Below are 24,572 nucleotides of genomic sequence, written 5' to 3' on the forward strand. Positions count from 1 at the left end.
CCTTCTTTTGGAATGCAAAATTCTCCGATTTTCTTGAAATGCGCAAACTATGCCTAGTTCAAAGATTTTTCCAAAGCAAATGTCTGACTATTTAAGTGGGGCTCTCACCCCAACTGCATGACAAACTTCTTCTTTCTGCATGATGGCAGGCTAGCCTTCTGGAAAAAAGCCAAGATAAGGAACAGAGGCTCCTGGAGATGCCGGGGATTGAACCCGGGACCTCATACATGCGAAGCATGCGCTCTACCACTGAGCTACATCCCCACTTTTGCACTCGAGCTGTTTGATGGATGCAAGGAATCCCTGAAACCCAGGGACTGCAAAGTCTCGATCATAATCAATGGAAGGTATTGTTTGAATAAAAGTGAAATATATGGAAATCGAAGCACAAAATCCTTCGAGCCGGATTTGAACCAGCGACCTAAGGATGTCTGACTTTATGCTACAGTCCTCCGCTCTACCAACTGAGCTATCGAAGGAGTGGCTGAAGTATCTTTCAGCGCTGTAATTATCTCTCGCTCAAGAAAGGTTGTGGGGGTGGGGATCAGGAGCAGATCGATGAAAATCATGAACATTACCTGCAGCTCCCTCTCAAAGTCACCAGTTCTTAGAGCACACTGTAAGGTACGTCTTATCACCCCAAAGGAGGATTTCAGACCAAAGTTCATGTTCTGTCTTGGCTTGGGGATAAGCAGGGGTGCTCCAAATTTCAATTTTACAGAAAGGAAAGGAACTTTGATACAAAGACCTTGGGCAGCATTGGTGGCAAATGGATGGCTGCGCGGAACCATGAAAGAAATGACAGAAAGTTATGGGAGTCATTACTACGCACCCAGCATCAAGAACGTGCATTTTGGATGCATTTTCAAAAGGAAAGAGAACGGAAAAATCTGTAGATTGAAGGTGATTGAGATAAACAAAATATTCCGTTTTTCTAAAAGCTACTGTAAAGAGTCTCTGGTTTAGAAGAAGAACCCTTACCAATGATCAAGAGAGATGCGACAGATTTCTATCATCAAAGCATTATGGTTGTCAAGATGAATCATCACTTTGATGTCTTCAACAAGTAGGATTCTTTTGATCTATAATCATCAAAAATGAGATAGCCCCATTTCATGGGATTTTTCAAGGCAAACGTCTGACAGATTAAGCGGGGTCCTCATCCCGGTTGGAGGACATATCTCTTCCTTCATCATGATGCCAGCCTAGCTTTCGGCCCAAAATCCAAGGTAAGCATGGCAAAAGTCTGGAGATGCCGGGGATTGAACCCGGGGCCTCATACATGCAAAGCATGCGCTCTACCACTGAGCTACATCCCCACTTCTGCAAGGTTTGACTGTATGATTGGAAACCCTGCATTGAACCGACGGCCACATCACCCCATTCGACTCTGCAGTATACAATGTCAGTCAGGAAAATCCTTCAGCCTTGTACCTGGATGATCTTCATGGTCTTATGTACAGATGCCTATATACAGCCTTCTTAGCGCAGTAGGCAGCGCGTCAGTCTCATAATCTGAAGGTCCTGAGTTCGATCCTCAGAGAGGGCATTTATTTCCTTCTTTTGGAATGCAAAATTCTCCGATTTTCTTGAAATGCGCAAACTATGCCTAGTTCAAAGATTTTTCCAAAGCAAATGTCTGACTATTTAAGTGGGGCTCTCACCCCAACTGCATGACAAACTTCTTCTTTCTGCATGATGGCAGGCTAGCCTTCTGGAAAAAAGCCAAGATAAGGAACAGAGGCTCCTGGAGATGCCGGGGATTGAACCCGGGACCTCATACATGCAAAGCATGCGCTCTACCACTGAGCTACATCCCCACTTTTGCACTCGAGCTGTTTGATGGATGCAAGGAATCCCTGAAACCCAGGGACTGCAAAGTCTCGATCATAATCAATGGAAGGTATTGTTTGAATAAAAGTGAAAGATATGGAAATCGAAGCAAAAAATCCTTCGAGCCGGATTTGAACCAGCGACCTAAGGATGTCTGACTTTATGCTACAGTCCTCCGCTCTACCAACTGAGCTATCGAAGGAGTGGCTGAAGTATCTTTCAGCGCTGTAATTATCTCTCGCTCAAGAAAGGTTGTGGGGGTGGGGATCAGGAGCAGATCGATGAAAATCATGAACATTACCTGCAGCTCCCTCTCAAAGTCACCAGTTCTTAGAGCACACTGTAAGGTACGTCTTATCACCCCAAAGGAGGATTTCAGACCAAAGTTCATGTTCTGTCTTGGCTTGGGGATAAGCAGGGGTGCTCCAAATTTCAATTTTACAGAAAGGAAAGGAACTTTGATACAAAGACCTTGGGCAGCATTGGTGGCAAATGGATGGCTGCGCGGAACCATGAAAGAAATGACAGAAAGTTATGGGAGTCATTACTACGCACCCAGCATCAAGAACGTGCATTTTGGATGCATTTTCAAAAGGAAAGAGAACGGAAAAATCTGTAGATTGAAGGTGATTGAGATAAACAAAATATTCCGTTTTTCTAAAAGCTACTGTAAAGAGTCTCTGGTTTAGAAGAAGAACCCTTACCAATGATCAAGAGAGATGCGACAGATTTCTATCATCAAAGCATTATGGTTGTCAAGATGAATCATCACTTTGATGTCTTCAACAAGTAGGATTCTTTTGATCTATAATCATCAAAAATGAGATAGCCCCATTTCATGGGATTTTTCAAGGCAAACGTCTGACAGATTAAGCGGGGTCCTCATCCCGGTTGGAGGACATATCTCTTCCTTCATCATGATGCCAGCCTAGCTTTCGGCCCAAAATCCAAGGTAAGCATGGCAAAAGTCTGGAGATGCCGGGGATTGAAGCCGGGGCCTCATACATGCAAAGCATGCGCTCTACCACTGAGCTACATCCCCACTTCTGCAAGGTTTGACTGTATGATTGGAAACCCTGCATTGAACCGACGGCCACATCACCCCATTCGACTCTGCAGTATACAATGTCAGTCAGGAAAATCCTTCAGCCTTGTACCTGGATGATCTTCATGGTCTTATGTACAGATGCCTATATACAGTCTTCTTAGCGCAGTAGGCAGCGCGTCAGTCTCATAATCTGAAGGTCCTGAGTTCGATCCTCAGAGAGGGCATTTATTTCCTTCTTTTGGAATGCAAAATTCTCCGATTTTCTTGAAATGCGCAAACTATGCCTAGTTCAAAGATTTTTCCAAAGCAAATGTCTGACTATTTAAGTGGGGCTCTCACCCCAACTGCATGACAAACTTCTTCTTTCTGCATGATGGCAGGCTAGCCTTCTGGAAAAAAGCCAAGATAAGGAACAGAGGCTCCTGGAGATGCCGGGGATTGAACCCGGGACCTCATACATGCGAAGCATGCGCTCTACCACTGAGCTACATCCCCACTTTTGCCCTCGAGCTGTTTGATGGATGCAAGGAATCCCTGAAACCCAGGGACTGCAAAGTCTCGATCATAATCAATGGAAGGTATTGTTTGAATAAAAGTGAAATATATGGAAATCGAAGCAAAAAATCATTCGAGCCGGATTTGAACCAGCGACCTAAGGATGTCTGACTTTATGCTACAGTCCTCCGCTCTACCAACTGAGCTATCGAAGGAGTGGCTGAAGTATCTTTCAGCGCTGTAATTATCTCTCGCTCAAGAAAGGTTGTGGGGGTGGGGATCAGGAGCAGATCGATGAAAATCATGAACATTACCTGCAGCTCCCTCTCAAAGTCACCAGTTCTTAGAGCACACTGTAAGGTACATCTTATCACCCCAAAGGAGGATTTCAGACCAAAGTTCATGTTCTGTCTTGGCTTGGGGATAAGCAGGGGTGCTCCAAATTTCAATTTTACAGAAAGGAAAGGAACTTTGATACAAAGACCTTGGGCAGCATTGGTGGCAAATGGATGGCTGCGCGGAACCATGAAAGAAATGACAGAAAGTTATGGGAGTCATTACTACGCACCCAGCATCAAGAACGTGCATTTTGGATGCATTTTCAAAAGGAAAGAGAACGGAAAAATCTGTAGATTGAAGGTGATTGAGATAAACAAAATATTCCGTTTTTCTAAAAGCTACTGTAAAGAGTCTCTGGTTTAGAAGAAGAACCCTTACCAATGATCAAGAGAGATGCGACAGATTTCTATCATCAAAGCATTATGGTTGTCAAGATGAATCATCACTTTGATGTCTTCAACAAGTAGGATTCTTTTGATCTATAATCATCAAAAATGAGATAGCCCCATTTCATGGGATTTTTCAAGGCAAACGTCTGACAGATTAAGCGGGGTCCTCATCCCGGTTGGAGGACATATCTCTTCCTTCATCATGATGCCAGCCTAGCTTTCGGCCCAAAATCCAAGGTAAGCATGGCAAAAGTCTGGAGATGCCGGGGATTGAACCCGGGGCCTCATACATGCAAAGCATGCGCTCTACCACTGAGCTACATCCCCACTTCTGCAAGGTTTGACTGTATGATTGGAAACCCTGCATTGAACCGACGGCCACATCACCCCATTCGACTCTGCAGTATACAATGTCAGTCAGGAAAATCCTTCAGCCTTGTACCTGGATGATCTTCATGGTCTTATGTACAGATGCCTATATACAGCCTTCTTAGCGCAGTAGGCAGCGCGTCAGTCTCATAATCTGAAGGTCCTGAGTTCGATCCTCAGAGAGGGCATTTATTTCCTTCTTTTGGAATGCAAAATTCTCCGATTTTCTTGAAATGCGCAAACTATGCCTAGTTCAAAGATTTTTCCAAAGCAAATGTCTGACTATTTAAGTGGGGCTCTCACCCCAACTGCATGACAAACTTCTTCTTTCTGCATGATGGCAGGCTAGCCTTCTGGAAAAAAGCCAAGATAAGGAACAGAGGCTCCTGGAGATGCCGGGGATTGAACCCGGGACCTCATACATGCGAAGCATGCGCTCTACCACTGAGCTACATCCCCACTTTTGCACTCGAGCTGTTTGATGGATGCAAGGAATACCTGAAACCCAGGGACTGCAAAGTCTCGATCATAATCAATGGAAGGTATTGTTTGAATAAAAGTGAAATATATGGAAATCGAAGCACAAAATCCTTCGAGCCGGATTTGAACCAGCGACCTAAGGATGTCTGACTTTATGCTACAGTCCTCCGCTCTACCAACTGAGCTATCGAAGGAGTGGCTGAAGTATCTTTCAGCGCTGTAATTATCTCTCGCTCAAGAAAGGTTGTGGGGGTGGGGATCAGGAGCAGATCGATGAAAATCATGAACATTACCTGCAGCTCCCTCTCAAAGTCACCAGTTCTTAGAGCACACTGTAAGGTACGTCTTATCACCCCAAAGGAGGATTTCAGACCAAAGTTCATGTTCTGTCTTGGCTTGGGGATAAGCAGGGGTGCTCCAAATTTCAATTTTACAGAAAGGAAAGGAACTTTGATACAAAGACCTTGGGCAGCATTGGTGGCAAATGGATGGCTGCGCGGAACCATGAAAGAAATGACAGAAAGTTATGGGAGTCATTACTACGCACCCAGCATCAAGAACGTGCATTTTGGATGCATTTTCAAAAGGAAAGAGAACGGAAAAATCTGTAGATTGAAGGTGATTGAGATAAACAAAATATTCCGTTTTTCTAAAAGCTACTGTAAAGAGTCTCTGGTTTAGAAGAAGAACCCTTACCAATGATCAAGAGAGATGCGACAGATTTCTATCATCAAAGCATTATGGTTGTCAAGATGAATCATCACTTTGATGTCTTCAACAAGTAGGATTCTTTTGATCTATAATCATCAAAAATGAGATAGCCCCATTTCATGGGATTTTTCAAGGCAAACGTCTGACAGATTAAGCGGGGTCCTCATCCCGGTTGGAGGACATATCTCTTCCTTCATCATGATGCCAGCCTAGCTTTCGGCCCAAAATCCAAGGTAAGCATGGCAAAAGTCTGGAGATGCCGGGGATTGAACCCGGGGCCTCATACATGCAAAGCATGCGCTCTACCACTGAGCTACATCCCCACTTCTGCAAGGTTTGACTGTATGATTGGAAACCCTGCATTGAACCGACGGCCACATCACCCCATTCGACTCTGCAGTATACAATGTCAGTCAGGAAAATCCTTCAGCCTTGTACCTGGATGATCTTCATGGTCTTATGTACAGATGCCTATATACAGCCTTCTTAGCGCAGTAGGCAGCGCGTCAGTCTCATAATCTGAAGGTCCTGAGTTCGATCCTCAGAGAGGGCATTTATTTCCTTCTTTTGGAATGCAAAATTCTCCGATTTTCTTGAAATGCGCAAACTATGCCTAGTTCAAAGATTTTTCCAAAGCAAATGTCTGACTATTTAAGTGGGGCTCTCACCCCAACTGCATGACAAACTTCTTCTTTCTGCATGATGGCAGGCTAGCCTTCTGGAAAAAAGCCAAGATAAGGAACAGAGGCTCCTGGAGATGCCGGGGATTGAACCCGGGACCTCATACATGCAAAGCATGCGCTCTACCACTGAGCTACATCCCCACTTTTGCACTCGAGCTGTTTGATGGATGCAAGGAATCCCTGAAACCCAGGGACTGCAAAGTCTCGATCATAATCAATGGAAGGTATTGTTTGAATAAAAGTGAAAGATATGGAAATCGAAGCAAAAAATCCTTCGAGCCGGATTTGAACCAGCGACCTAAGGATGTCTGACTTTATGCTACAGTCCTCCGCTCTACCAACTGAGCTATCGAAGGAGTGGCTGAAGTATCTTTCAGCGCTGTAATTATCTCTCGCTCAAGAAAGGTTGTGGGGGTGGGGATCAGGAGCAGATCGATGAAAATCATGAACATTACCTGCAGCTCCCTCTCAAAGTCACCAGTTCTTAGAGCACACTGTAAGGTACGTCTTATCACCCCAAAGGAGGATTTCAGACCAAAGTTCATGTTCTGTCTTGGCTTGGGGATAAGCAGGGGTGCTCCAAATTTCAATTTTACAGAAAGGAAAGGAACTTTGATACAAAGACCTTGGGCAGCATTGGTGGCAAATGGATGGCTGCGCGGAACCATGAAAGAAATGACAGAAAGTTATGGGAGTCATTACTACGCACCCAGCATCAAGAACGTGCATTTTGGATGCATTTTCAAAAGGAAAGAGAACGGAAAAATCTGTAGATTGAAGGTGATTGAGATAAACAAAATATTCCGTTTTTCTAAAAGCTACTGTAAAGAGTCTCTGGTTTAGAAGAAGAACCCTTACCAATGATCAAGAGAGATGCGACAGATTTCTATCATCAAAGCATTATGGTTGTCAAGATGAATCATCACTTTGATGTCTTCAACAAGTAGGATTCTTTTGATCTATAATCATCAAAAATGAGATAGCCCCATTTCATGGGATTTTTCAAGGCAAACGTCTGACAGATTAAGCGGGGTCCTCATCCCGGTTGGAGGACATATCTCTTCCTTCATCATGATGCCAGCCTAGCTTTCGGCCCAAAATCCAAGGTAAGCATGGCAAAAGTCTGGAGATGCCGGGGATTGAAGCCGGGGCCTCATACATGCAAAGCATGCGCTCTACCACTGAGCTACATCCCCACTTCTGCAAGGTTTGACTGTATGATTGGAAACCCTGCATTGAACCGACGGCCACATCACCCCATTCGACTCTGCAGTATACAATGTCAGTCAGGAAAATCCTTCAGCCTTGTACCTGGATGATCTTCATGGTCTTATGTACAGATGCCTATATACAGTCTTCTTAGCGCAGTAGGCAGCGCGTCAGTCTCATAATCTGAAGGTCCTGAGTTCGATCCTCAGAGAGGGCATTTATTTCCTTCTTTTGGAATGCAAAATTCTCCGATTTTCTTGAAATGCGCAAACTATGCCTAGTTCAAAGATTTTTCCAAAGCAAATGTCTGACTATTTAAGTGGGGCTCTCACCCCAACTGCATGACAAACTTCTTCTTTCTGCATGATGGCAGGCTAGCCTTCTGGAAAAAAGCCAAGATAAGGAACAGAGGCTCCTGGAGATGCCGGGGATTGAACCCGGGACCTCATACATGCGAAGCATGCGCTCTACCACTGAGCTACATCCCCACTTTTGCCCTCGAGCTGTTTGATGGATGCAAGGAATCCCTGAAACCCAGGGACTGCAAAGTCTCGATCATAATCAATGGAAGGTATTGTTTGAATAAAAGTGAAATATATGGAAATCGAAGCAAAAAATCATTCGAGCCGGATTTGAACCAGCGACCTAAGGATGTCTGACTTTATGCTACAGTCCTCCGCTCTACCAACTGAGCTATCGAAGGAGTGGCTGAAGTATCTTTCAGCGCTGTAATTATCTCTCGCTCAAGAAAGGTTGTGGGGGTGGGGATCAGGAGCAGATCGATGAAAATCATGAACATTACCTGCAGCTCCCTCTCAAAGTCACCAGTTCTTAGAGCACACTGTAAGGTACGTCTTATCACCCCAAAGGAGGATTTCAGACCAAAGTTCATGTTCTGTCTTGGCTTGGGGATAAGCAGGGGTGCTCCAAATTTCAATTTTACAGAAAGGAAAGGAACTTTGATACAAAGACCTTGGGCAGCATTGGTGGCAAATGGATGGCTGCGCGGAACCATGAAAGAAATGACAGAAAGTTATGGGAGTCATTACTACGCACCCAGCATCAAGAACGTGCATTTTGGATGCATTTTCAAAAGGAAAGAGAACGGAAAAATCTGTAGATTGAAGGTGATTGAGATAAACAAAATATTCCGTTTTTCTAAAAGCTACTGTAAAGAGTCTCTGGTTTAGAAGAAGAACCCTTACCAATGATCAAGAGAGATGCGACAGATTTCTATCATCAAAGCATTATGGTTGTCAAGATGAATCATCACTTTGATGTCTTCAACAAGTAGGATTCTTTTGATCTATAATCATCAAAAATGAGATAGCCCCATTTCATGGGATTTTTCAAGGCAAACGTCTGACAGATTAAGCGGGGTCCTCATCCCGGTTGGAGGACATATCTCTTCCTTCATCATGATGCCAGCCTAGCTTTCGGCCCAAAATCCAAGGTAAGCATGGCAAAAGTCTGGAGATGCCGGGGATTGAACCCGGGGCCTCATACATGCAAAGCATGCGCTCTACCACTGAGCTACATCCCCACTTCTGCAAGGTTTGACTGTATGATTGGAAACCCTGCATTGAACCGACGGCCACATCACCCCATTCGACTCTGCAGTATACAATGTCAGTCAGGAAAATCCTTCAGCCTTGTACCTGGATGATCTTCATGGTCTTATGTACAGATGCCTATATACAGCCTTCTTAGCGCAGTAGGCAGCGCGTCAGTCTCATAATCTGAAGGTCCTGAGTTCGATCCTCAGAGAGGGCATTTATTTCCTTCTTTTGGAATGCAAAATTCTCCGATTTTCTTGAAATGCGCAAACTATGCCTAGTTCAAAGATTTTTCCAAAGCAAATGTCTGACTATTTAAGTGGGGCTCTCACCCCAACTGCATGACAAACTTCTTCTTTCTGCATGATGGCAGGCTAGCCTTCTGGAAAAAAGCCAAGATAAGGAACAGAGGCTCCTGGAGATGCCGGGGATTGAACCCGGGACCTCATACATGCGAAGCATGCGCTCTACCACTGAGCTACATCCCCACTTTTGCACTCGAGCTGTTTGAAGGATGCAAGGAATACCTGAAACCCAGGGACTGCAAAGTCTCGATCATAATCAATGGAAGGTATTGTTTGAATAAAAGTGAAATATATGGAAATCGAAGCACAAAATCCTTCGAGCCGGATTTGAACCAGCGACCTAAGGATGTCTGACTTTATGCTACAGTCCTCCGCTCTACCAACTGAGCTATCGAAGGAGTGGCTGAAGTATCTTTCAGCGCTGTAATTATCTCTCGCTCAAGAAAGGTTGTGGGGGTGGGGATCAGGAGCAGATCGATGAAAATCATGAACATTACCTGCAGCTCCCTCTCAAAGTCACCAGTTCTTAGAGCACACTGTAAGGTACGTCTTATCACCCCAAAGGAGGATTTCAGACCAAAGTTCATGTTCTGTCTTGGCTTGGGGATAAGCAGGGGTGCTCCAAATTTCAATTTTACAGAAAGGAAAGGAACTTTGATACAAAGACCTTGGGCAGCATTGGTGGCAAATGGATGGCTGCGCGGAACCATGAAAGAAATGACAGAAAGTTATGGGAGTCATTACTACGCACCCAGCATCAAGAACGTGCATTTTGGATGCATTTTCAAAAGGAAAGAGAACGGAAAAATCTGTAGATTGAAGGTGATTGAGATAAACAAAATATTCCGTTTTTCTAAAAGCTACTGTAAAGAGTCTCTGGTTTAGAAGAAGAACCCTTACCAATGATCAAGAGAGATGCGACAGATTTCTATCATCAAAGCATTATGGTTGTCAAGATGAATCATCACTTTGATGTCTTCAACAAGTAGGATTCTTTTGATCTATAATCATCAAAAATGAGATAGCCCCATTTCATGGGATTTTTCAAGGCAAACGTCTGACAGATTAAGCGGGGTCCTCATCCCGGTTGGAGGACATATCTCTTCCTTCATCATGATGCCAGCCTAGCTTTCGGCCCAAAATCCAAGGTAAGCATGGCAAAAGTCTGGAGATGCCGGGGATTGAACCCGGGGCCTCATACATGCAAAGCATGCGCTCTACCACTGAGCTACATCCCCACTTCTGCAAGGTTTGACTGTATGATTGGAAACCCTGCATTGAACCGACGGCCACATCACCCCATTCGACTCTGCAGTATACAATGTCAGTCAGGAAAATCCTTCAGCCTTGTACCTGGATGATCTTCATGGTCTTATGTACAGATGCCTATATACAGCCTTCTTAGCGCAGTAGGCAGCGCGTCAGTCTCATAATCTGAAGGTCCTGAGTTCGATCCTCAGAGAGGGCATTTATTTCCTTCTTTTGGAATGCAAAATTCTCCGATTTTCTTGAAATGCGCAAACTATGCCTAGTTCAAAGATTTTTCCAAAGCAAATGTCTGACTATTTAAGTGGGGCTCTCACCCCAACTGCATGACAAACTTCTTCTTTCTGCATGATGGCAGGCTAGCCTTCTGGAAAAAAGCCAAGATAAGGAACAGAGGCTCCTGGAGATGCCGGGGATTGAACCCGGGACCTCATACATGCAAAGCATGCGCTCTACCACTGAGCTACATCCCCACTTTTGCACTCGAGCTGTTTGATGGATGCAAGGAATCCCTGAAACCCAGGGACTGCAAAGTCTCGATCATAATCAATGGAAGGTATTGTTTGAATAAAAGTGAAAGATATGGAAATCGAAGCAAAAAATCCTTCGAGCCGGATTTGAACCAGCGACCTAAGGATGTCTGACTTTATGCTACAGTCCTCCGCTCTACCAACTGAGCTATCGAAGGAGTGGCTGAAGTATCTTTCAGCGCTGTAATTATCTCTCGCTCAAGAAAGGTTGTGGGGGTGGGGATCAGGAGCAGATCGATGAAAATCATGAACATTACCTGCAGCTCCCTCTCAAAGTCACCAGTTCTTAGAGCACACTGTAAGGTACGTCTTATCACCCCAAAGGAGGATTTCAGACCAAAGTTCATGTTCTGTCTTGGCTTGGGGATAAGCAGGGGTGCTCCAAATTTCAATTTTACAGAAAGGAAAGGAACTTTGATACAAAGACCTTGGGCAGCATTGGTGGCAAATGGATGGCTGCGCGGAACCATGAAAGAAATGACAGAAAGTTATGGGAGTCATTACTACGCACCCAGCATCAAGAACGTGCATTTTGGATGCATTTTCAAAAGGAAAGAGAACGGAAAAATCTGTAGATTGAAGGTGATTGAGATAAACAAAATATTCCGTTTTTCTAAAAGCTACTGTAAAGAGTCTCTGGTTTAGAAGAAGAACCCTTACCAATGATCAAGAGAGATGCGACAGATTTCTATCATCAAAGCATTATGGTTGTCAAGATGAATCATCACTTTGATGTCTTCAACAAGTAGGATTCTTTTGATCTATAATCATCAAAAATGAGATAGCCCCATTTCATGGGATTTTTCAAGGCAAACGTCTGACAGATTAAGCGGGGTCCTCATCCCGGTTGAGGACATATCTCTTCCTTCATCATGATGCCAGCCTAGCTTTCGGCCCAAAATCCAAGGTAAGCATGGCAAAAGTCTGGAGATGCCGGGGATTGAACCCGGGGCCTCATACATGCAAAGCATGCGCTCTACCACTGAGCTACATCCCCACTTCTGCAAGGTTTGACTGTATGATTGGAAACCCTGCATTGAACCGACGGCCACATCACCCCATTCGACTCTGCAGTATACAATGTCAGTCAGGAAAATCCTTCAGCCTTGTACCTGGATGATCTTCATGGTCTTATGTACAGATGGCTATATACAGTCTTCTTAGCGCAGTAGGCAGCGCGTCAGTCTCATAATCTGAAGGTCCTGAGTTCGATCCTCAGAGAGGGCATTTATTTCCTTCTTTTGGAATGCAAAATTCTCCGATTTTCTTGAAATGCGCAAACTATGCCTAGTTCAAAGATTTTTCCAAAGCAAATGTCTGACTATTTAAGTGGGGCTCTCACCCCAACTGCATGACAAACTTCTTCTTTCTGCATGATGGCAGGCTAGCCTTCTGGAAAAAAGCCAAGATAAGGAACAGAGGCTCCTGGAGATGCCGGGGATTGAACCCGGGACCTCATACATGCGAAGCATGCGCTCTACCACTGAGCTACATCCCCACTTTTGCCCTCGAGCTGTTTGATGGATGCAAGGAATCCCTGAAACCCAGGGACTGCAAAGTCTCGATCATAATCAATGGAAGGTATTGTTTGAATAAAAGTGAAATATATGGAAATCGAAGCAAAAAATCCTTCGAGCCGGATTTGAACCAGCGACCTAAGGATGTCTGACTTTATGCTACAGTCCTCCGCTCTACCAACTGAGCTATCGAAGGAGTGGCTGAAGTATCTTTCAGCGCTGTAATTATCTCTCGCTCAAGAAAGGTTGTGGGGGTGGGGATCAGGAGCAGATCGATGAAAATCATGAACATTACCTGCAGCTCCCTCTCAAAGTCACCAGTTCTTAGAGCACACTGTAAGGTACATCTTATCACCCCAAAGGAGGATTTCAGACCAAAGTTCATGTTCTGTCTTGGCTTGGGGATAAGCAGGGGTGCTCCAAATTTCAATTTTACAGAAAGGAAAGGAACTTTGATACAAAGACCTTGGGCAGCATTGGTGGCAAATGGATGGCTGCGCGGAACCATGAAAGAAATGACAGAAAGTTATGGGAGTCATTACTACGCACCCAGCATCAAGAAAGTGCATTTTGGATGCATTTTCAAAAGGAAAGAGAACGGAAAAATCTGTAGATTGAAGGTGATTGAGATAAACAAAATATTCCGTTTTTCTAAAAGCTACTGTAAAGAGTCTCTGGTTTAGAAGAAGAACCCTTACCAATGATCAAGAGAGATGCGACAGATTTCTATCATCAAAGCATTATGGTTGTCAAGATGAATCATCACTTTGATGTCTTCAACAAGTAGGATTCTTTTGATCTATAATCATCAAAAATGAGATAGCCCCATTTCATGGGATTTTTCAAGGCAAACGTCTGACAGATTAAGCGGGGTCCTCATCCCGGTTGGAGGACATATCTCTTCCTTCATCATGATGCCAGCCTAGCTTTCGGCCCAAAATCCAAGGTAAGCATGGCAAAAGTCTGGAGATGCCGGGGATTGAACCCGGGGCCGCATACATGCAAAGCATGCGCTCTACCACTGAGCTACATCCCCACTTCTGCAAGGTTTGACTGTATGATTGGAAACCCTGCATTGAACCGACGGCCACATCACCCCATTCGACTCTGCAGTATACAATGTCAGTCAGGAAAATCCTTCAGCCTTGTACCTGGATGATCTTCATGGTCTTATGTACAGATGCCTATATACAGCCTTCTTAGCGCAGTAGGCAGCGCGTCAGTCTCATAATCTGAAGGTCCTGAGTTCGATCCTCAGAGAGGGCATTTATTTCCTTCTTTTGGAATGCAAAATTCTCCGATTTTCTTGAAATGCGCAAACTATGCCTAGTTCAAAGATTTTTCCAAAGCAAATGTCTGACTATTTAAGTGGGGCTCTCACCCCAACTGCATGACAAACTTCTTCTTTCTGCATGATGGCAGGCTAGCCTTCTGGAAAAAAGCCAAGATAAGGAACAGAGGCTCCTGGAGATGCCGGGGATTGAACCCGGGACCTCATACATGCAAAGCATGCGCTCTACCACTGAGCTACATCCCCACTTTTGCACTCGAGCTGTTTGATGGATGCAAGGAATCCCTGAAACCCAGGGACTGCAAAGTCTCGATCATAATCAATGGAAGGTATTGTTTGAATAAAAGTGAAAGATATGGAAATCGAAGCAAAAAATCATTCGAGCCGGATTTGAACCAGCGACCTAAGGATGTCTGACTTTATGCTACAGTCCTCCGCTCTACCAACTGAGCTATCGAAGGAGTGGCTGAAGTATCTTTCAGCGCTGTAATTATCTCTCGCTCAAGAAAGGTTGTGGGGGTGGGGATCAGGAGCAGATCGATGAAAATCATGAACATTACCTGCAGCTCCCTCTCAAAGTCACCAGTTCTTAGAGCACACTGTAAGGTACGTCTTATCACCCCAAAGGAGGATTTCAGACCAAAGTTCATGTTCTGTCTTGGCTTGGGGATAAGCAGGGGTGCTCCAAATTTCAATTTTACAGAAAGGAAAGGAACTTTGATACAAAGACCTTGGGCAGCATTGGTGGCAAATGGATGGCTGCGCGGAACCATGAAAGAAATGACAGAAAGTTATGGGAGTCATTACTACGCACCCAGCATCAAGAACGTGCATTTTGGATGCATTTTCAAAAGGAAAGAGAACGGAAAAATCTGTAGATTGAAGGTGATTGAGATAAACAAAATATTCCGTTTTTCTAAAAGCTACTGTAAAGAGTCTCTGGTTTAGAAGAAGAACCCTTACCAATGATCAAGAGAGATGCGACAGATTTCTATCATCAAAGCATTATGGTTGTCAAGATGAATCATCACTTTGATGTCTTCAACAAGTAGGATTCTTTTGATCTATAATCATCAAAAATGAGATAGCCCCATTTCATGGGATTTTTCAAGGCAAACGTCTGACAGATTAAGCGGGGTCCTCATCCCGGTTGGAGGACATATCTCTTCCTTCATCATGATGCCAGCCTAGCTTTCGGCCCAAAATCCAAGGTAAGCATGGCAAAAGTCTGGAGATGCCGGGGATTGAACCCGGGGCCTCATACATGCAAAGCATGCGCTCTACCACTGAGCTACATCCCCACTTCTGCAAGGTTTGACTGTATGATTGGAAACCCTGCATTGAACCGACGGCCACATCACCCCATTCGACTCTGCAGTATACAATGTCAGTCAGGAAAATCCTTCAGCCTTGTACCTGGATGATCTTCATGGTCTTATGTACAGATGCCTATATACAGCCTTCTTAGCGCAGTAGGCAGCGCGTCAGTCTCATAATCTGAAGGTCCTGAGTTCGATCCTCAGAGAGGGCATTTATTTCCTTCTTTTGGAATGCAAAATTCTCCGATTTTCTTGAAATGCGCAAACTATGCCTAGTTCAAAGATTTTTCCAAAGCAAATGTCTGACTATTTAAGTGGGGCTCTCACCCCAACTGCATGACAAACTTCTTCTTTCTGCATGATGGCAGGCTAGCCTTCTGGAAAAAAGCCAAGATAAGGAACAGAGGCTCCTGGAGATGCCGGGGATTGAACCCGGGACCTCATACATGCAAAGCATGCGCTCTACCACTGAGCTACATCCCCACTTTTGCACTCGAGCTGTTTGATGGATGCAAGGAATCCCTGAAACCCAGGGACTGCAAAGTCTCGATCATAATCAATGGAAGGTATTGTTTGAATAAAAGTGAAAGATATGGAAATCGAAGCAAAAAATCCTTCGAGCCGGATTTGAACCAGCGACCTAAGGATGTCTGACTTTATGCTACAGTCCTCCGCTCTACCAACTGAGCTATCGAAGGAGTGGCTGAAGTATCTTTCAGCGCTGTAATTATCTCTCGCTCAAGAAAGGTTGTGGGGGTGGGGATCAGGAGCAGATCGATGAAAATCATGAACATTACCTGCAGCTCCCTCTCAAAGTCACCAGTTCTTAGAGCACACTGTAAGGTACGTCTTATCACCCCAAAGGAGGATTTCAGACCAAAGTTCATGTTCTGTCTTGGCTTGGGGATAAGCAGGGGTGCTCCAAATTTCAATTTTACAGAAAGGAAAGGAACTTTGATACAAAGACCTTGGGCAGCATTGGTGGCAAATGGATGGCTGCGCGGAACCATGAAAGAAATGACAGAAAGTTATGGGAGTCATTACTACGCACCCAGCATCAAGAACGTGCATTTTGGATGCATTTTCAAAAGGAAAGAGAACGGAAAAATCTGTAGATTGAAGGTGATTGAGATAAACAAAATATTCCGTTTTTCTAAAAGCTACTGTAAAGAGTCTCTGGTTTAGAAGAAGAACCCTTACCAATGATCAAGAGAGATGCGACAGATTTCTATCATCAAAGCATTATGGTTGTCAAGATGAATCATCACTTTGATGTCTTCAACAAGTAGGATTCTTTTGATCTATAATCATCAAAAATGAGATAGCCCCATTTCATGGGATTTTTCAAGGCAAACGTCTGACAGATTAAGCGGGGTCCTCATCCCGGTTGGAGGACATATCTCTTCCTTCATCATGATGCCAGCCTAGCTTTCGGCCCAAAATCCAAGGTAAGCATGGCAAAAGTCTGGAGATGCCGGGGATTGAACCCGGGGCCTCATACATGCAAAGCATGCGCTCTACCACTGAGCTACATCCCCACTTCTGCAAGGTTTGACTGTATGATTGGAAACCCTGCATTGAACCGACGGCCACATCACCCCATTCGACTCTGCAGTATACAATGTCAGTCAGGAAAATCCTTCAGCCTTGTACCTGGATGATCTTCATGGTCTTATGTACAGATGCCTATATACAGTCTTCTTAGCGCAGTAGGCAGCGCGTCAGTCTCATAATCTGAAGGTCCTGAGTTCGATCCTCAGAGAGGGCATTTATTTCCTTCTTTTGGAATGCAAAATTCTCCGATTTTCTTGAAATGCGCAAACTATGCCTAGTTCAAAGATTTTTCCAAAGCAAATGTCTGACTATTTAAGTGGGGCTCTCACCCCAACTGCATGACAAACTTCTTCTTTCTGCATGATGGCAGGCTAGCCTTCTGGAAAAAAGCCAAGATAAGGAACAGAGGCTCCTGGAGATGCCGGGGATTGAACCCGGGACCTCATACATGCGAAGCATGCGCTCTACCACTGAGCTACATCCCCACTTTTGCCCTCGAGCTGTTTGATGGATGCAAGGAATCCCTGAAACCCAGGGACTGCAAAGTCTCGATCATAATCAATGGAAGGTATTGTTTGAATAAAAGTGAAATATATGGAAATCGAAGCAAAAAATCATTCGAGCCGGATTTGAACCAGCGACCTAAGGATGTCTGACTTTATGCTACAGTCCTCCGCTCTACCAACTGAGCTATCGAAGGAGTGGCTGAAGTATCTTTCAGCGCTGTAATTATCTCTCGCTCAAGAAAGGTTGTGGGGGTGGGGATCAGGAGCAGATCGATGAAAATCATGAACATTACCTGCAGCTCCCTCTCAAAGTCACCAGTTCTTAGAGCACACTGTAAGGTACATCTTATCACCCCAAAGGAGGATTTCAGACCAAAGTTCATGTTCTGTCTTGGCTTGGGGATAAGCAGGGGTGCTCCAAATTTCAATTTTACAGAAAGGAAAGGAACTTTGATACAAAGACCTTGGGCAGCATTGGTGGCAAATGGATGGCTGCGCGGAACCATGAAAGAAATGACAGAAAGTTATGGGAGTCATTACTACGCACCCAGCATCAAGAACGTGCATTTTGGATGCATTTTCAAAAGGAAAGAGAACGGAAAAATCTGTAGATTGAAGGTGATTGAGATAAACAAAATATTCCGTTTTTCTAAAAGCTACTGTAAAGAGTCTCTGGTTTAGAAGAAGAACCCTTACCAATGATCAAGAGAGATGCGACAGATTTCTATCATCAAAGCATTATGGTTGTCAAGATGAATCATCACTTTGATGTCTTCAACAAGTAGGATTCTTTTGATCTATAATCATCAAAAATGAGATAGCCCCATTTCATGGGATTTTTCAAGGCAAACGTCTGACAGATTAAGCGGGGTCCTCATCCCGGTTGGAGGACATATCTCTTCCTTCATCATGATGCCAGCCTAGCTTTCGGCCCAAAATCCAAGGTAAGCATGGCAAAAGTCTGGAGATGCCGGGGATTGAACCCGGGGCCTCATACATGCAAAGCATGCGCTCTACCACTGAGCTACATCCCCACTTCTGCAAGGTTTGACTGTATGATTGGAAACCCTGCATTGAACCGACGGCCACATCACCCCATTCGACTCTGCAGTATACAATGTCAGTCAGGAAAATCCTTCAGCCTTGTACCTGGATGATCTTCATGGTCTTATGTACAGATGCCTATATACAGCCTTCTTAGCGCAGTAGGCAGCGCGTCAGTCTCATAATCTGAAGGTCCTGAGTTCGATCCTCAGAGAGGGCATTTATTTCCTTCTTTTGGAATGCAAAATTCTCCTATTTTCTTGAAATGCGCAAACTATGCCTAGTTCAAAGATTTTTCCAAAGCAAATGTCTGACTATTTAAGTGGGGCTCTCACCCCAACTGCATGACAAACTTCTTCTTTCTGCATGATGGCAGGCTAGCCTTCTGGAAAAAAGCCAAGATAAGGAACAGAGGCTCCTGGAGATGCCGGGGATTGAACCCGGGACCTCATACATGCGAAGCATGCGCTCTACCACTGAGCTACATCCCCACTTTTGCACTCGAGCTGTTTGATGGATGCAAGGAATCCCTGAAACCCAGGGACTGCAAAGTCTCGATCATAATCAATGGAAGGTATTGTTTGAATAAAAGTGAAATATATGGAAATCGAAGCACAAAATCCTTCGAGCCGGATTTGAACCAGCGACCTAAGGATGTCTGACTTTATGCTACAGTCCTCCGCTCTACCAACTGAGCTATCGAAGGAGTGGCTGAAGTATCTTTCAGCGCTGTAATTATCTCTCGCTCAAGAAAGGTTGTGGGGGTGGGGATCAGGAGCAGATCGATGAAAATCATGAACATTACCTGCAGCTCCCTCTCAAAGTCACCAGTTCTTAGAGCACACTGTAAGGTACATCTTATCACCCCAAAGGAGGATTTCAGACCAAAGTTCATGTTCTGTCTTGGCTTGGGGATAAGCAGGGGTGCTCCAAATTTCAATTTTACAGAAAGGAAAGGAACTTTGATACAAAGACCTTGGGCAGCATTGGTGGCAAATGGATGGCTGCGCGGAACCATGAAAGAAATGACAGAAAGTTATGGGAGTCATTACTACGCACCCAGCATCAAGAACGTGCATTTTGGATGCATTTTCAAAAGGAAAGAGAACGGAAAAATCTGTAGATTGAAGGTGATTGAGATAAACAAAATATTCCGTTTTTCTAAAAGCTACTGTAAAGAGTCTCTGGTTTAGTAGAAGAACCCTTACCAATGATCAAGAGAGATGCGACAGATTTCTATCATCAAAGCATTATGGTTGTCAAGATGAATCATCACTTTGATGTCTTCAACAAGTAGGATTCTTTTGATCTATAATCATCAAAAATGAGATAGCCCCATTTCATGGGATTTTTCAAGGCAAACGTCTGACAGATTAAGCGGGGTCCTCATCCCGGTTGGAGGACATATCTCTTCCTTCATCATGATGCCAGCCTAGCTTTCGGCCCAAAATCCAAGGTAAGCATGGCAAAAGTCTGGAGATGCCGGGGATTGAACCCGGGGCCTCATACATGCAAAGCATGCGCTCTACCACTGAGCTACATCCCCACTTCTGCAAGGTTTGACTGTATGATTGGAAACCCTGCATTGAACCGACGGCCACATCACCCCATTCGACTCTGCAGTATACAATGTCAGTCAGGAAAATCCTTCAGCCTTGTACCTGGATGATCTTCATGGTCTTATGTACAGATGCCTATATACAGTCTTCTTAGCGCAGTAGGCAGCGCGTCAGTCTCATAATCTGAAGGTCCTGAGTTCGATCCTCAGAGAGGGCATTTATTTCCTTCTTTTGGAATGCAAAATTCTCCGATTTTCTTGAAATGCGCAAACTATGCCTAGTTCAAAGATTTTTCCAAAGCAAATGTCTGACTATTTAAATGGGGCTCTCACCCCAACTGCATGACAAACTTCTTCTTTCTGCATGATGGCAGGCTAGCCTTCTGGAAAAAAGCCAAGATAAGGAACAGAGGCTCCTGGAGATGCCGGGGATTGAACCCGGGACCTCATACATGCGAAGCATACGCTCTACCACTGAGCTACATCCCCACTTTTGCCCTCGAGCTGTTTGATGGATGCAAGGAATCCCTGAAACCCAGGGACTGCAAAGTCTCGATCATAATCAATGGAAGGTATTGTTTGAATAAAAGTGAAATATATGGAAATCGAAGCAAAAAATCATTCGAGCCGGATTTGAACCAGCGACCTAAGGATGTCTGACTTTATGCTACAGTCCTCCGCTCTACCAACTGAGCTATCGAAGGAGTGGCTGAAGTATCTTTCAGCGCTGTAATTATCTCTCGCTCAAGAAAGGTTGTGGGGGTGGGGATCAGGAGCAGATCGATGAAAATCATGAACATTACCTGCAGCTCCCTCTCAAAGTCACCAGTTCTTAGAGCACACTGTAAGGTACATCTTATCACCCCAAAGGAGGATTTCAGACCAAAGTTCATGTTCTGTCTTGGCTTGGGGATAAGCAGGGGTGCTCCAAATTTCAATTTTACAGAAAGGAAAGGAACTTTGATACAAAGACCTTGGGCAGCATTGGTGGCAAATGGATGGCTGCGCGGAACCATGAAAGAAATGACAGAAAGTTATGGGAGTCATTACTACGCACCCAGCATCAAGAACGTGCATTTTGGATGCATTTTCAAAAGGAAAGAGAACGGAAAAATCTGTAGATTGAAGGTGATTGAGATAAACAAAATATTCCGTTTTTCTAAAAGCTACTGTAAAGAGTCTCTGGTTTAGAAGAAGAACCCTTACCAATGATCAAGAGAGATGCGACAGATTTCTATCATCAAAGCATTATGGTTGTCAAGATGAATCATCACTTTGATGTCTTCAACAAGTAGGATTCTTTTGATCTATAATCATCAAAAATGAGATAGCCCCATTTCATGGGATTTTTCAAGGCAAACGTCTGACAGATTAAGCGGGGTCCTCATCCCGGTTGGAGGACATATCTCTTCCTTCATCATGATGCCAGCCTAGCTTTCGGCCCAAAATCCAAGGTAAGCATGGCAAAAGTCTGGAGATGCCGGGGATTGAACCCGGGGCCTCATACATGCAAAGCATGCGCTCTACCACTGAGCTACATCCCCACTTCTGCAAGGTTTGACTGTATGATTGGAAACCCTGCATTGAACCGACGGCCACATCACCCCATTCGACTCTGCAGTATACAATGTCAGTCAGGAAAATCCTTCAGCCTTGTACCTGGATGATCTTCATGGTCTTATGTACAGATGCCTATATACAGCCTTCTTAGCGCAGTAGGCAGCGCGTCAGTCTCATAATCTGAAGGTCCTGAGTTCGATCCTCAGAGAGGGCATTTATTTCCTTCTTTTGGAATGCAAAATTCTCCGATTTTCTTGAAATGCGCAAACTATGCCTAGTTCAAAGATTTTTCCAAAGCAAATGTCTGACTATTTAAGTGGGGCTCTCACCCCAACTGCATGACAAACTTCTTCTTTCTGCATGATGGCAGGCTAGCCTTCTGGAAAAAAGCCAAGATAAGGAACAGAGGCTCCTGGAGATGCCGGGGATTGAACCCGGGACCTCATACATGCGAAGCATGCGCTCTACCACTGAGCTACATCCCCACTTTTGCACTCGAGCTGTTTGATGGATGCAAGGAATCCCTGAAACCCAGGGACTGCAAAGTCTCGATCATAATCAATGGAAGGTATTGTTTGAATAAAAGTGAAATATATGGAAATCGAAGCACAAAATCCTTCGAGCCGGATTTGAACCAGCGACCTAAGGATGTCTGACTTTATGCTACAGTCCTCCGCTCTACCAACTGAGCTATCGAAGGAGTGGCTGAAGTATCTTTCAGCGCTGTAATTATCTCTCGCTCAAGAAAGGTTGTGGGGGTGGGGATCAGGAGCAGATCGATGAAAATCATGAACATTACCTGCAGCTCCCTCTCAAAGTCACCAGTTCTTAGAGCACACTGTAAGGTACATCTTATCACCCCAAAGGAGGATTTCAGACCAAAGTTCATGTTCTGTCTTGGCTTGGGGATAAGCAGGGGTGCTCCAAATTTCAATTTTACAGAAAGGAAAGGAACTTTGATACAAAGACCTTGGGCAGCATTGGTGGCAAATGGATGGCTGCGCGGAACCATGAAAGAAATGACAGAAAGTTATGGGAGTCATTACTACGCACCCAGCATCAAGAACGTGCATTTTGGATGCATTTTCAAAAGGAAAGAGAACGGAAAAATCTGTAGATTGAAGGTGATTGAGATAAACAAAATATTCCGTTTTTCTAAAAGCTACTGTAAAGAGTCTCTGGTTTAGAAGAAGAACCCTTACCAATGATCAAGAGAGATGCGACAGATTTCTATCATCAAAGCATTATGGTTGTCAAGATGAATCATCACTTTGATGTCTTCAACAAGTAGGATTCTTTTGATCTATAATCATCAAAAATGAGATAGCCCCATTTCATGGGATTTTTCAAGGCAAACGTCTGACAGATTAAGCGGGGTCCTCATCCCGGTTGGAGGACATATCTCTTCCTTCATCATGATGCCAGCCTAGCTTTCGGCCCAAAATCCAAGGTAAGCATGGCAAAAGTCTGGAGATGCCGGGGATTGAACCCGGGGCCTCATACATGCAAAGCATGCGCTCTACCACTGAGCTACATCCCCACTTCTGCAAGGTTTGACTGTATGATTGGAAACCCTGCATTGAACCGACGGCCACATCACCCCATTCGACTCTGCAGTATACAATGTCAGTCAGGAAAATCCTTCAGCCTTGTACCTGGATGATCTTCATGGTCTTATGTACAGATGCCTATATACAGTCTTCTTAGCGCAGTAGGCAGCGCGTCAGTCTCATAATCTGAAGGTCCTGAGTTCGATCCTCAGAGAGGGCATTTATTTCCTTCTTTTGGAATGCAAAATTCTCCGATTTTCTTGAAATGCGCAAACTATGCCTAGTTCAAAGATTTTTCCAAAGCAAATGTCTGACTATTTAAATGGGGCTCTCACCCCAACTGCATGACAAACTTCTTCTTTCTGCATGATGGCAGGCTAGCCTTCTGGAAAAAAGCCAAGATAAGGAACAGAGGCTCCTGGAGATGCCGGGGATTGAACCCGGGACCTCATACATGCGAAGCATGCGCTCTACCACTGAGCTACATCCCCACTTTTGCCCTCGAGCTGTTTGATGGATGCAAGGAATCCCTGAAACCCAGGGACTGCAAAGTCTCGATCATAATCAATGGAAGGTATTGTTTGAATAAAAGTGAAATATATGGAAATCGAAGCAAAAAATCATTCGAGCCGGATTTGAACCAGCGACCTAAGGATGTCTGACTTTATGCTACAGTCCTCCGCTCTACCAACTGAGCTATCGAAGGAGTGGCTGAAGTATCTTTCAGCGCTGTAATTATCTCTCGCTCAAGAAAGGTTGTGGGGGTGGGGATCAGGAGCAGATCGATGAAAATCATGAACATTACCTGCAGCTCCCTCTCAAAGTCACCAGTTCTTAGAGCACACTGTAAGGTACATCTTATCACCCCAAAGGAGGATTTCAGACCAAAGTTCATGTTCTGTCTTGGCTTGGGGATAAGCAGGGGTGCTCCAAATTTCAATTTTACAGAAAGGAAAGGAACTTTGATACAAAGACCTTGGGCAGCATTGGTGGCAAATGGATGGCTGCGCGGAACCATGAAAGAAATGACAGAAAGTTATGGGAGTCATTACTACGCACCCAGCATCAAGAACGTGCATTTTGGATGCATTTTCAAAAGGAAAGAGAACGGAAAAATCTGTAGATTGAAGGTGATTGAGATAAACAAAATATTCCGTTTTTCTAAAAGCTACTGTAAAGAGTCTCTGGTTTAGAAGAAGAACCCTTACCAATGATCAAGAGAGATGCGACAGATTTCTATCATCAAAGCATTATGGTTGTCAAGATGAATCATCACTTTGATGTCTTCAACAAGTAGGATTCTTTTGATCTATAATCATCAAAAATGAGATAGCCCCATTTCATGGGATTTTTCAAGGCAAACGTCTGACAGATTAAGCGGGGTCCTCATCCCGGTTGGAGGACATATCTCTTCCTTCATCATGATGCCAGCCTAGCTTTCGGCCCAAAATCCAAGGTAA

General features: G+C 44.4%; 29 non-coding genes across 29 annotated transcripts; 9 read left to right on the forward strand and 20 right to left on the reverse strand.

The window, feature by feature from the left end:
• Window positions 1–192: 192 nt before the first annotated feature.
• TRNAA-CGC (transfer RNA alanine (anticodon CGC)) lies at window positions 193–264 on the reverse strand. Its single transcript has one exon. It is a non-coding gene; the product is annotated as a tRNA-Ala (tRNA).
• Window positions 265–393: 129 nt separating this feature from the next.
• TRNAY-GUA (transfer RNA tyrosine (anticodon GUA)) lies at window positions 394–479 on the reverse strand. Its single transcript is given in 2 exon segments — window positions 394–429; window positions 443–479. It is a non-coding gene; the product is annotated as a tRNA-Tyr (tRNA).
• Window positions 480–1,476: 997 nt separating this feature from the next.
• On the forward strand, window positions 1,477–1,549 carry TRNAM-CAU (transfer RNA methionine (anticodon CAU)). Its single transcript has one exon. It is a non-coding gene; the product is annotated as a tRNA-Met (tRNA).
• Window positions 1,550–1,949: 400 nt separating this feature from the next.
• TRNAY-GUA (transfer RNA tyrosine (anticodon GUA)) lies at window positions 1,950–2,035 on the reverse strand. Its single transcript is given in 2 exon segments — window positions 1,950–1,985; window positions 1,999–2,035. It is a non-coding gene; the product is annotated as a tRNA-Tyr (tRNA).
• Window positions 2,036–3,304: 1,269 nt separating this feature from the next.
• Window positions 3,305–3,376, reverse strand: TRNAA-CGC (transfer RNA alanine (anticodon CGC)). The gene has a single exon. It is a non-coding gene; the product is annotated as a tRNA-Ala (tRNA).
• Window positions 3,377–4,588: 1,212 nt separating this feature from the next.
• Window positions 4,589–4,661, forward strand: TRNAM-CAU (transfer RNA methionine (anticodon CAU)). The gene has a single exon. It is a non-coding gene; the product is annotated as a tRNA-Met (tRNA).
• Window positions 4,662–4,860: 199 nt separating this feature from the next.
• On the reverse strand, window positions 4,861–4,932 carry TRNAA-CGC (transfer RNA alanine (anticodon CGC)). The gene has a single exon. It is a non-coding gene; the product is annotated as a tRNA-Ala (tRNA).
• A 129-nt stretch (window positions 4,933–5,061) lies between these two features.
• Window positions 5,062–5,147, reverse strand: TRNAY-GUA (transfer RNA tyrosine (anticodon GUA)). The gene is given in 2 exon segments: window positions 5,062–5,097; window positions 5,111–5,147. It is a non-coding gene; the product is annotated as a tRNA-Tyr (tRNA).
• Window positions 5,148–6,144: 997 nt separating this feature from the next.
• On the forward strand, window positions 6,145–6,217 carry TRNAM-CAU (transfer RNA methionine (anticodon CAU)). The gene has a single exon. It is a non-coding gene; the product is annotated as a tRNA-Met (tRNA).
• A 400-nt stretch (window positions 6,218–6,617) lies between these two features.
• On the reverse strand, window positions 6,618–6,703 carry TRNAY-GUA (transfer RNA tyrosine (anticodon GUA)). The gene is given in 2 exon segments: window positions 6,618–6,653; window positions 6,667–6,703. It is a non-coding gene; the product is annotated as a tRNA-Tyr (tRNA).
• A 1,269-nt stretch (window positions 6,704–7,972) lies between these two features.
• On the reverse strand, window positions 7,973–8,044 carry TRNAA-CGC (transfer RNA alanine (anticodon CGC)). Its single transcript has one exon. It is a non-coding gene; the product is annotated as a tRNA-Ala (tRNA).
• A 1,212-nt stretch (window positions 8,045–9,256) lies between these two features.
• TRNAM-CAU (transfer RNA methionine (anticodon CAU)) lies at window positions 9,257–9,329 on the forward strand. The gene has a single exon. It is a non-coding gene; the product is annotated as a tRNA-Met (tRNA).
• Window positions 9,330–9,528: 199 nt separating this feature from the next.
• TRNAA-CGC (transfer RNA alanine (anticodon CGC)) lies at window positions 9,529–9,600 on the reverse strand. The gene has a single exon. It is a non-coding gene; the product is annotated as a tRNA-Ala (tRNA).
• Window positions 9,601–9,729: 129 nt separating this feature from the next.
• On the reverse strand, window positions 9,730–9,815 carry TRNAY-GUA (transfer RNA tyrosine (anticodon GUA)). Its single transcript is given in 2 exon segments — window positions 9,730–9,765; window positions 9,779–9,815. It is a non-coding gene; the product is annotated as a tRNA-Tyr (tRNA).
• A 997-nt stretch (window positions 9,816–10,812) lies between these two features.
• TRNAM-CAU (transfer RNA methionine (anticodon CAU)) lies at window positions 10,813–10,885 on the forward strand. Its single transcript has one exon. It is a non-coding gene; the product is annotated as a tRNA-Met (tRNA).
• A 400-nt stretch (window positions 10,886–11,285) lies between these two features.
• On the reverse strand, window positions 11,286–11,371 carry TRNAY-GUA (transfer RNA tyrosine (anticodon GUA)). The gene is given in 2 exon segments: window positions 11,286–11,321; window positions 11,335–11,371. It is a non-coding gene; the product is annotated as a tRNA-Tyr (tRNA).
• Window positions 11,372–12,639: 1,268 nt separating this feature from the next.
• On the reverse strand, window positions 12,640–12,711 carry TRNAA-CGC (transfer RNA alanine (anticodon CGC)). The gene has a single exon. It is a non-coding gene; the product is annotated as a tRNA-Ala (tRNA).
• A 129-nt stretch (window positions 12,712–12,840) lies between these two features.
• Window positions 12,841–12,926, reverse strand: TRNAY-GUA (transfer RNA tyrosine (anticodon GUA)). The gene is given in 2 exon segments: window positions 12,841–12,876; window positions 12,890–12,926. It is a non-coding gene; the product is annotated as a tRNA-Tyr (tRNA).
• Window positions 12,927–13,923: 997 nt separating this feature from the next.
• Window positions 13,924–13,996, forward strand: TRNAM-CAU (transfer RNA methionine (anticodon CAU)). The gene has a single exon. It is a non-coding gene; the product is annotated as a tRNA-Met (tRNA).
• Window positions 13,997–15,479: 1,483 nt separating this feature from the next.
• On the forward strand, window positions 15,480–15,552 carry TRNAM-CAU (transfer RNA methionine (anticodon CAU)). The gene has a single exon. It is a non-coding gene; the product is annotated as a tRNA-Met (tRNA).
• Window positions 15,553–15,952: 400 nt separating this feature from the next.
• Window positions 15,953–16,038, reverse strand: TRNAY-GUA (transfer RNA tyrosine (anticodon GUA)). Its single transcript is given in 2 exon segments — window positions 15,953–15,988; window positions 16,002–16,038. It is a non-coding gene; the product is annotated as a tRNA-Tyr (tRNA).
• A 1,269-nt stretch (window positions 16,039–17,307) lies between these two features.
• On the reverse strand, window positions 17,308–17,379 carry TRNAA-CGC (transfer RNA alanine (anticodon CGC)). Its single transcript has one exon. It is a non-coding gene; the product is annotated as a tRNA-Ala (tRNA).
• Window positions 17,380–18,591: 1,212 nt separating this feature from the next.
• TRNAM-CAU (transfer RNA methionine (anticodon CAU)) lies at window positions 18,592–18,664 on the forward strand. Its single transcript has one exon. It is a non-coding gene; the product is annotated as a tRNA-Met (tRNA).
• A 199-nt stretch (window positions 18,665–18,863) lies between these two features.
• On the reverse strand, window positions 18,864–18,935 carry TRNAA-CGC (transfer RNA alanine (anticodon CGC)). Its single transcript has one exon. It is a non-coding gene; the product is annotated as a tRNA-Ala (tRNA).
• Window positions 18,936–19,064: 129 nt separating this feature from the next.
• On the reverse strand, window positions 19,065–19,150 carry TRNAY-GUA (transfer RNA tyrosine (anticodon GUA)). The gene is given in 2 exon segments: window positions 19,065–19,100; window positions 19,114–19,150. It is a non-coding gene; the product is annotated as a tRNA-Tyr (tRNA).
• A 2,553-nt stretch (window positions 19,151–21,703) lies between these two features.
• TRNAM-CAU (transfer RNA methionine (anticodon CAU)) lies at window positions 21,704–21,776 on the forward strand. The gene has a single exon. It is a non-coding gene; the product is annotated as a tRNA-Met (tRNA).
• A 199-nt stretch (window positions 21,777–21,975) lies between these two features.
• Window positions 21,976–22,047, reverse strand: TRNAA-CGC (transfer RNA alanine (anticodon CGC)). Its single transcript has one exon. It is a non-coding gene; the product is annotated as a tRNA-Ala (tRNA).
• Window positions 22,048–22,176: 129 nt separating this feature from the next.
• TRNAY-GUA (transfer RNA tyrosine (anticodon GUA)) lies at window positions 22,177–22,262 on the reverse strand. The gene is given in 2 exon segments: window positions 22,177–22,212; window positions 22,226–22,262. It is a non-coding gene; the product is annotated as a tRNA-Tyr (tRNA).
• A 1,269-nt stretch (window positions 22,263–23,531) lies between these two features.
• On the reverse strand, window positions 23,532–23,603 carry TRNAA-CGC (transfer RNA alanine (anticodon CGC)). Its single transcript has one exon. It is a non-coding gene; the product is annotated as a tRNA-Ala (tRNA).
• Between the last annotated feature and the right edge of the window lie 969 nt (window positions 23,604–24,572).

The sequence above is a fragment of the Triturus cristatus genome, chromosome 4_1, assembly GCF_964204655.1.
Source record: "Triturus cristatus chromosome 4_1, aTriCri1.1, whole genome shotgun sequence".
Taxonomy (NCBI): Eukaryota; Metazoa; Chordata; class Amphibia; order Caudata; family Salamandridae; genus Triturus; species Triturus cristatus.